Raw genomic sequence first — 11,848 nt, forward strand, 5'->3', positions numbered from 1 at the left:
GCTAAAAGTCTATTGTAGTATTTGTATAATTTGCTTTAAAGTGCGAAAATTTGGCACTTTCCCATATAATCCTATAGTAAATGTACCTGTATTTTGAGACGGCCCCTTAAAAATACCTGTGCGGTAGATTTCCCCCAAACTTGGCATGTACACTGATATCAATGTCAGTTATACATGGTATAAATTAAAATAAAGAGTTTCTCTTTTGTAGTTTTCACACAATAAATCCCAAGTCGGCCCCCTTAATTTATGCTTGGACACTTGCAGCAAGCAGGAAACAAATTTCCTTGATTTTTTTTATTAATCAATTCACCCATGTAATGAATTGTTCTGCAAAGCCATGGATATGATGAAGTGGGTATGTTGTTTGTTTATTGTTTTTATATTTACAGATTTCTAAACCTCAGTATCTTGAAAGCTTGGAAGTTCTTGAAAGTTCTTTCAAAGTACATACTGTGAGTTCAAGATACTAGTAACATTAGTGTTGACTGAATATTTCTCTAGTTTATATAAGGAATGAATTTAAAGCTGTGAGACCCCTGTTAGATTATTTTATGCTCTATCTGTCTGATGAATATGAGTTATAGTTATAACAACTATATAATTAGAGTTGAGGGCCCCCCCAAAAAGTTTTTCCAAACATCTAATTGTAAAAATGAAGGGTACCATCACTGGTGATGGAATTGGCCAAAAACACATCATGATAAAGAGAGATTTACAGAAAATGATAGAAGTGGCTGAACAGGTGATATTTCTGATGGAGACATTTGACATTGTTGCTTTTAGGTCAAACAGTATTTATATATACCTTCTATGCAGGTACTAAGATTACCATTAAGTAACAGTTTAATTAATGATCTTAGCTGTTAAAGTGACTAAAAGGCAGTCATTAGCAATCAGTCATACCACCAGTTTATTTTCCTCTATTTATAATCCTCAGTTGTCACTTTCATTGTGATTGGTCAAACCAGCAGGAAATCTTGGTTTTTGGGGCATTTTTCTTAATGGCAACCAAGAACAAATTCCACATATCTACAGAGCAATTTCCAGGACATAGTACTTAACATAATAAGGTCTTGTCACTGTTGACAGAACCTTAAACAAGCAAGACTGATTAGAATATAAAATGAACTTTAAAGTAGATACTTTTACCTAGTTTGGCCTGGATGTAACTGTCAACCATAAGTACTAAAGTACCAAAGCATGGAGAAAAACTACAATCTAGTACTGGATGTTCCAAGAGTATTGATTCCTGTTTAATCTATAGGTTAACTGGTAACTAGTGATCAGTTACAAGACAAGCAATAAAACAGGCCAAAATATTGAATTAGGATATAGGGCAATATATATTGTAAAAATGTATAAATCAATACAAAACTCGTAGTTGAACTTTAAGTCATCAAATGGACAAACCAAAGATCATTATGTACAGGAACAGTAGGGATGGGTATCGCTTTTCGTAGAGATACCCATGTCTCCCACAATATCACGATAATATCATGATATTTTTAAAAGGAGTTTTTACAATGATTTTATAAGAAAAGTCACTATTTTTCTAAAAAAATATGCTAGAAAAACAAAATTTTACTTTCTTGAAATTTTTATGTATATAAAATCAATTATGTTTGGACAGTAAGATGCCATTCTTTTCACTTTTTACAACATTTTTTATACTTTCTGTAATTGTAATTTGAAAGGTTTGTCATGTTATAAATTTTCAATTTACCCGATATATTCAAAATTTACAACATGACAGGTTGAACAACTAAATGAATAATTTCTGGACTTTATAATTTGTACCTAAATACCAGTATTTAGGTCTCCGTATCACGATACCTATCACGCAACAAAAAATCGCGATATATCGGTATACCGATCAAATCACACATCCCTAAGGAACAGACAAGCTTATTCAGAGAACCCATGTCTCCCGCATAAGGGGACGAACATTTGATTCTGAGGGGGGGGCCTGGCAGATTTTGGAAATAAATAATCTGTCCCTGAAAATGTTGAAAATAAATAATCCGTCCTCCTCTGCAAAGAAAATAAATAATCTGACCTTGACTTATGATATTTAAATATTGTGAAAATACCTTTTTATTTCTGTGTACTTTAACCTCAGAATCTTCAATTCAGCATTTTTTTTTTCTTTCATCGCCATTTTAGAACCAAATAATATTTAAAATCAGATTACCAGACTGGATACTTGTAGTCAGTTGATCAACATGACAATGTGCACTAAGTAGATGTGATGAATCACTTTAAATACAAGCAAATTCTTAAACACCACAAAAGATAAATTTTCTTGTCAAAGAATTATACTACCCGATAAATTAATTACAAAGTAAACAGTGGCGGATTTAAGGAAGGCATACATGTGTATGACCCCTCCCCTAAAATTTCAAAGTATGATATGAATTATATTAATATTGCCATAGTATAGTACAGTACCAATATTTTTGTGCCTAGTTTTACTCTTAAAATGCACACAAACCCAAGAGCTTCAGGGGGCTTCGCCCCCTGGGCCCCCTTCATCCAAAGTATGATATGACTTAAGTATTAATTATGTCATACTTTTGAACATAACTAACCAATTCCTAGATAATTGTGCCTGGTTTTACTCTTAAAATACACAAAAACCCACGAGCTTCAGGGGGCTTCGCCCCCTGGACCCCCTTCATTCAAAGTATGATATGACCAATATTAATAATGACATACTTTGCTACATAATAACCAATACCACTATAATTGTCCTGGTTTTACTCTTAAAATACTTGAAAACCCAAGAGCTTCTGGGGAATTTCCCTCCCTTGGCCTCCACCATGTGCTTCGCCCAGGACCCACTGGGGGCCTTAAGGCGGCCCAAGACCTCTTGCCTGAACGAAGTTATACACGCCCCCCATCCTGAATCCGCCTATGGTATATAAATGATTAGTCTTTTATCAAATTCAATCGATCAAGGTACCGTAAGACAAAGAAGAAAATATAATCTGTCCTCGATAATCTTGAAAATAAATAATCTGTCCTTGACAGGCATGAAAATAAATAATCCATCTCAAAAAAATTTGCCAGGCCCCCCCCTCAGAATCAAATGGTCGTCTCCTAAGGAGATAAAGAACAGCATGCGTGGATCTAAGTGGGGGGGGGGGGGGGTGTTGAAAGGGGTGCACTCTATGAGGGGTGGGGTGAGGGGTGCATAGGGAGTTATGTTATAAATTTTTTTTTGCAAAAGCTTAAAAGCTTCTTGAGGTATCGCCCATAATCGAAAGTTTCACACAAAAAGAGAATGTATGGTTTTTGACCTTTGACTTTTTGACCTCAAAATCAATAGGGGTCTTCCATAGTCATTAGCAAGTTGGTATATAAGATTTCACTGCAAATGCTCAAAGGCTTCTCAATATTTCACATGAATGAAAGTGTTAAAACAGACAGTATTTATAGATTTATGAATTTGAGCTTTTGACCTCAAACTCAGTAGGAATCTTCTTTAGCTATAGGAAGCTTTTATGTAAAATTTCATTGCAAAAACTCAAAGGCTTCTTTAGATATCGCATGGAAGCAAATGTGTTACAGACAGAAATACAGACAGATGGGTGGATGGACAGACAGACCCAAATTAATGTCCCCCATTTTCTGTGAAAGCAAGGGGACAAAAAATAGAGGGAAGGTAGATTTAATATTAGAAATTAAACTTGATCTGTAAATCATCAATATCAAGACATACCAAATATTAGTTCATTATCATAACAAAAAGAATCTCCAAAAGTGAATTCATCATAAGAATTTCAAAGTCTGAGGGCCTTAACTTTTGTTAAATTGGATCCATCCAATCAAACACTCAGACTGGATCAGTAAGTCATCAAAAGAAAGACCCCGCCCCTACCCCAAGTGAAATAGGATTTTTGAGTTTCAACAATTTCCTTTTATACATACTGTATTTTCTCTTGAGTCCCCTTATCAAAAAGGATGCTACATCCCTGGTCTTGGCTGACCATCATACAGAAGGGGTATAAATTTCATTTTATTGAATTAACAATGTGAAAAATTCTAGATTATGGTCAACAAAGTAAAAAATGATATACTTTTCTGAAAGTTAAACTGGTATGTATAATGTACATGGATAAAAAGAAAGCTCTGTTTTTTGTCTACATTCAAAAGATATTACCAATGTGAAAATAATTGAAAAGAAAGATTTGCAGTTTAAATTTCAAACCCAGTTCAAAATCACAGTGTCCAAAAAAGCATGTTCAGAAATGTCTTGACACAGGTAATGCACATGACAAATTGAATCTTCTCTCAATTGTTAAATTTGTTTTATCAAACTTCAAGATGAGGGGATCAAAATTCATGATACCTGGTACATTTGGAAAGGTCTTGTTAAGGTAATTATTCTCATCTTTCTCATTCAAAAGTTATGACCAAGGTTAAAGGACTTGTGGCAGACTGACAAACAAATGCATTTTAATGTCCCCTCGATTTTGTAAAGGTGGGGGACAATTATAATGAAATTAATTATGGTGCACAGTTCTTGTATCTCCATCTCCCTTTCTGCTGTTTACATGTATATGTGTGTGGTTCATTCTTTATGAGACTAATTGTCCACTATTTTTCCAAGGATATTTCTCTATTTATACCAGAAGAAGCATGTTATTACTTATATCCAGAGAATCAGTGCATGCATCCCCTACAGTCTCCCTGTCTGTTTTTTATGGCCTCCCACTTGCTCCCTTTTATAAACTCTTCATTGAAGTTTCTGCTGATACATGAATTGTCATATCATGAAGAATGGTGCATAGACAGTTGACTTGTTAGAATCAACTTTAAATATACTTCAAAAGTGATGTGTTTTGTACATGCCGATATAAATTTACGAAACAATCTGAGACCCTATGCAAAGACAAAAAAGGTTCATTAGAGAAGACCTAATTCTCAATAAATTCCTCATCAGTGAGCCTAGCAAGGCACCCACTCTGTCGAGGTCTTGATTGATACCACTTCCCATTTATGGTCTTTTGATGTATGACCATCTTCTGCGATCAAAGTTTGCTACAGTGAGCAGTTTCGTAATTATGGGCATTAAATATTTCATGACAACTATGACCTTGTCTTCACTGTGCATGTTAGAATTTCTTATTTGCATTCTGTTTGGGAACATGATTTGACACTTTAAAGCTTTGATTCACATTTCTAAATAAGAACCATTATAGTTCCATTTTCACCTAGATGTAAATCAAATCAAAATCAATAGAATATCTCTCAGGAAAGGAATTCCAGAAATCATGTCTCTATAATACGTTACAATAAAACTTGCAAGGCCATGTAAGATAAAGCAATAAATACGGTACTTAATTAGATACAATTTTTATTGAATTATCGTTTTATCCCAGCATCAATAAAATAACTTTAAATGATATCACTTCTGTGTTCTAGTAGATATTGATAAATATTTGACAAGAGATTTGGTTGACACATTTTACTTCATGCTTTATTTACCCTCCAATAATAAATACACTTAAAGGAGATGTACATTCTATGCAAACAAATGACACAAAAACAAGTGATAAAAATCACAGAAAAAAAGTTATTTGTCAAGCACTACAAAAATAGACTGTTGATATCACTCAGTATAAGACACTGTGTCTGATACATCACTCAGGATAAAACACTGTGTCTGTGATACATCACTCAGGATAAGACACTGAGTCAATGTGTCTGATACATCACTCAGGATAAGACACTGAGTCTGTAATACAACACTCAGGATAAGACACTGTGTCTGATACATCACTCAGGATAAGACACTGAGTCTGTGATACATCACTCAGGATAAGACACTGAGTCTGTGATACATCACTCAGGATAAGACACTGAGTCTGATACATCACTCAGGATAAGACACTGAGTCTGATACATCACTCAGGATAAGACACTGTGTCTGTGATACATCACTCAGGATAAGACACTGAGTCTGTGATACATCACTCAGGATAAGACACTGAGTCTGTGATACATCACTCAGGATAAGACACTGAGTTGATACATCTCTCAGGATAAGACACTGAGTCTGTGATACATCACTCAGGATAAGACCCTGAGTCTGTGATACATCACTCAGGATAAGACACTGAGTCTGTGATACATCACTCAAGATAAGACACTGAGTTTGATACATCACTCAGGATAAGACAATGAGTCTGTGATACATCACTCAGGATAAGACACTGTGTCTGATACATCACTCAGGAGTCTGTGATACATCACTCAGGATAAGACACTGTGTCTGATACAGCACTCAGGATAAGACACTGAGTCTGTGATACATCACTCAGGATAAGACACCGAGACTGATACATCACTCGGGATAAGACACTGAGTCTGTGATACATCACTCAGGACAAGACACTGAGTCTCTGATACAGCACTCAGGATAAGACACTGAGTCTGTGATACATCACTAAGGATAAGACACTGAGTCTGTGATACATCACTCAGGATAAGACAATGTGTCTGATACATCACTCAGGATAATACACTGAGTCTGTGATACACTACTCAGGACAAGACACTGAGTCTGTGATACATCACTCAGGATAAGACACTGAGTCTGTGATACATCACTCAGGATAAGAGAATGAGTCTGATATCACTCAGGATAAGACACTGAGTCCGTAATACAACACTCAGGATAAGACACTGTGTCTGTGATACATCACTCAGGATAAGACACTGAGTCTGTGATACATCACTCAGGATAAGACACTGTGTCTGATACATCACTCAGGATAAGACACTGAGTCTGTATTACATCACTCAGGATAAGACACTGAGTCTGTATTACATCACTCAGGATAAGACACTGAGTCTGATACATCACTCAGGATAAGACACTGTGTCTGATACATCACTCAGGATAAGACACTGTGTCTGTGATACATCACTCAGGATAAGACACTGAGTCTGTGATACATCACTCAGGATAAGACAATGAGTCTGATATCACTCAGGATAAGACACTGAGTCTGTAATGCAACACTCAGGATAAGACACTGTGTCTGATTCATCACTCAGGATAAGACATTGAGTCTCTAATACAACACTCTGGATAAGACACTGAGTCTGTGATACATCACTCAGGATAAGACACTGAGTCTGTGATACATCACTCAAGATAAGACACTGAGTCTGATACATCACTCAGGACAAGACACTGAGTCTCTAATACAACACTCTGGATAAGACACTGAGTCTGTGATACATCACTCAGGATAAGACACTGAGTCTGTGATACATCACTCAGGATAAGACACTGAGTCTGTGATACATCACTCAGGATAAGACACTGAGTCTGTGATACATCACTCAGGATAAGACACTGAGTCTCTGATACATCACTCAGGATAAGACACTGAGTCTGTGATACATCACTCAGGATAAGACACTGAGTCTGTGATACATCACTCATGATAAGACACTGTGTCTGATACATCACTCAAGATAAGACACTGAGTCTGTGATACATCACTCAGGATACAACACTGAGTCTGTGATACATCACTCAGGATAAGACACTGAGTCTGTGATACATCACTAAGGATAAGACACTGAGTCTGATACATCACTCAGTATAAGACACTGTGTCTGTGATACATCACTCAGGATAAGACACACTGTGTCTGATACATCACTCAGGATAAGACACTGTGTCTGTGATACATCACTCAGGATAAGACACTGAGTCTGATACATCACTCAGGATAAGACACTGTGTCTGTGATACATCACTCAGGATAAGACACTGTGTCTGTGATACATCACTCAGGATAAGACACTGTGTCTGATACATCACTCAGGATAAGACACTGAGTCTGTGATACATCACTCAGGATAAGACACTGAGTCTGTAATACATCACTCAGGATAAGACACTGTGTCTGTGATACATCACTCAGGATAAGACACTGTGTCTGAAACATCACTCAGGATAAGACACTAAGTCTGTATTACATCACTCAGGATAAGACACTGTGTCTGATACATCACTCAGGATAAGACATTGTGTCTGATACAACACTCAGGATAAGACACTGAGTCTGTGATACATCACTCAGGATAAGACACTGAGTCTGTGATACATCACTCAGGATAAGATACTGAGTCTGTAATACATCACTCAGGATAAGACACTGAGTCTGTGATACATCACTCAGGATAAGACACTGAGTCTGTAATACATCACTCAGGATAAGACACTGAGTCTGTGATACATCACTCAGGATAAGACACTGAGTCTGTGATACATCACTCAGGATAAGACACTGAGTCTGTGATACATCACTCAGGATAAGACACTGTGTCTGATACATCACTCAGGATAAGACACTGAGTCTGTGATACATCACTCAGGATAAGATACTGAGTCTGTAATATATCACTCATGATAAGACAATGAATCTGATATCACTCAGGATAAGACAAGTCTGACACTGAGTCTGTGTCTGTGATACATCACTCAGGATAAGTCTGTGACACTGATAAATACTGAGTCTCTGATACATCACTCAGGATAAGACACTGTGTCTGATACATCACTCAGGATAAGACATTGAGTCTCTAATACATCACTCAGGATAAGACACTGAGTCTAATACATCACTCAGGATAAGACACTGAGTCTGTGATACATCACTCAGGATAAGACACTGAGTCTAATACATCACTCAAGATAAGACACAGTGTCTAATACATCACTCAGGATAAGACACTGAGTCTGTGATACAACACTCAGGATAAGACACTGTGTCTGATACATCACTCAGGATAAGACAGTGTCTGTGATACATCACTCAGGATAAGACACTGAGTCTGTGACACATCACTCAGGATAATACACTGAGTCTGTGATACATCACTCAGGGTAAGACACTGAGTCTGTGATACATCACTCAGGATAAGACACTGAGTCTGTGATACATCACTCAGGATAAGACACTGAGTCTGTATTACATCACTCAGGATAAGACATTGAGTCTGTGATACAACACTCAGGATACAACACTGAGTCTGTGATACATCACTCAGGATAAGAGACTGTGTCTCATACATCACTCAGGATAAGACACTGAGTCTGTGATACATCACTCAGGATAAGATACTGAGTCTGGGATACATCACTCAGGATAAGACAATGAGTCTGATATCACTCAGGATAAGACACTGAGTCTGTAATACATCACACAGGATAAGAGACTGTGTTTCATACATCACTCAGGATAAGACACTGAGTCTGTAATACATCACTCAGGATAAGACACTGAGTCTGTGATACATCACTCAGGATAAGACACTGAGTCTGTGATACATCACTCAAGATAAGACACTGAGTCTGATACATCACTCAGGACAAGACACTGAGTCTCTAATACAACACTCTGGATAAGACATGAGTCTGTGATACATCACTCAGGATAAGACACTGAGTCTGTGATACATCACTCAAGATAAGACACTGAGTCTGATACATCACTCAGAATAAGATACTGTTTGTGTGATACATCACTCAGGATAAGATACTGAGTCTCTGATACAGCACTCAGGATAAGACACTGAGTCTGTGATACAACACTAAGGATAAGATACTGAGTCTGATACATCACTCAGTATAAGACACTGTGTCTGATACATCACTCAGGACAAGTGATACATCACTCAGGATAAGACACTGAGTCTGTGATACATCACTCAGGATAAGACACTGAGTCTGTGATACATCACTCAAGATAAGACACTGAGTCTGATACATCACTCAGAATAAGATACTGTTTCTGTGATACATCACTCAGGATAAGATACTGAGTCTCTGATACAGCACTCAGGATAAGACACTGAGTCTGTGATACATCACTCAGGATAAGACAATGAGTCTGATACATCACTCAGGATAAGACACTGTGTCTGTGATACATCACTCAGGATAAGACACACTGTGTCTGATACATCACTCAGGATAAGACATTGTGTCTGATACATCACTCAGGATAAGACACTGAGTCTGTGATACATCACTCAGGATAAGATACTGAGTCTGTAATATATCTCTCATGATAAGACAATGAGTCTGATATCACTCAGGATAAGACACTGAGTCTAATACATCACTCCGGATAAGACACTGTTTGTGTGATACATCACTCAGGATAAGACACACTGTGTCTGATACATCACTCAGGATAAGACATTGTGTCTGATACATCACTCAGGATAAGACACTGAGTCTGTGATACATCACTCAGGATAAGATACTGAGTCTGTAATATATCTCTCATGATAAGACAATGAGTCTGATATCACTCAGGATAAGACACTGAGTCTAATACATCACTCAGGATAAGACACTGTGTCTGTGATACATCACTCAGGATAAGACATTTGTCTGGTACATCACTCAGGATAATAAACTGAGTCTGTGATACATCACTCAGGATAAGACACTGTGTCTGATACATCACTCAGGATAAGACACTGAATCTGTGATACAACACTCAGGATAAGACACTGAGTCTGTGATACATCACTCAGGATAAGACACTGAGTCTGTGATACATCACTCAGGATAAGATACTGAGTCTGTAATATATCACTCATGATAAGACAATGAGTCTGATATCACTCAGGATAAGACCCTGAGTCTGTAATACAACACTCAGAATAAGACACTGTGCCTGTGATACATCACTCAGGATAAGACACTGAGTCTGTGATACATCACTCAGGTTAAGATACTGAGTCTCTGATACATCACTCAGGATAAGACACTGTGTCTGATACATCACTCAGGATAAGACACTGAGTCTGAAACATCACTCAAGATAAGACACTGTGCCTGTGAAACATCACTCAGGATAAGACACTGAGTCTGTGATACATCACTCAGGATAAGACCCTGAGTCTGTGATACATCACTCAGGATAAGACACTGAGTCTGTGATACAACACTCAGGATAAGACACTGTGTCTGATACATCACTCAGGATAAGACAGTGTCTGTGATACATCACTCAGGATAAGACACTGAGTCTGTGATACATCACTCAGGATAATACACTGAGTCTGTGATACATCACTCAGGATAAGACACTGAGTCTGTGATACATCACTCAGGATAAGACACTGAGTCTGTGATACATCACTCAGGATAAGACACTGTGTCTGTGATACATCACTCAGGATAAGACAGTGAGTCTGATATCACTCAGGTTAAGACAATGAGTCTGATACATCACTCAGGATTAAATTGTAATACAGAATTATGAAAAACAGACTCATGGTACATTTAAAACCCGAGTCCAAGTGTGTGATTTATTATTTTATTGAATACCTGGTACATAAACATGACAATGACTGCTGTGTCAGCAGAAATGAACCAGTCACACTTCATTTATGTTAATTTTCATCTGATCCTTACATTAAATCTCATCAACAGATTTGCTGAAGTTTGGACGAGTAATTATTCATTTGTTCTTTTGTCCACGATTTTGTCAAACAAATTTACTCATACTTTTTCTCCATTGTTTTCTGAATAAATACAATTTATATCAAGGAAGATATATGTTATCAATGCACCACAGTAAAATACAATATAGTTTTTTCAATAAAATTTGGAGACAAATTAACAATATCTTAATGCATAAACTTTCTTATAGATAAAATTTCCAACACATTTGAGGTATGATTTCATCCATAAATTAGCTACACCTAAGCATACACATCAGGGTATAATAATAGCACATGTTTAGGGCTGTCACGGGTCAATGATTTTTTTAGGTTCGGTTTCGGGTATTTCGGTTCGGGT

Source organism: Saccostrea cucullata, unplaced genomic scaffold (assembly GCF_032062105.1).
Source record: "Saccostrea cucullata isolate Sc308-1 unplaced genomic scaffold, CSIRO_AGI_Scuc_v1 ctg32, whole genome shotgun sequence".
Lineage (NCBI taxonomy): Eukaryota > Metazoa > Mollusca > Bivalvia > Ostreida > Ostreidae > Saccostrea > Saccostrea cuccullata.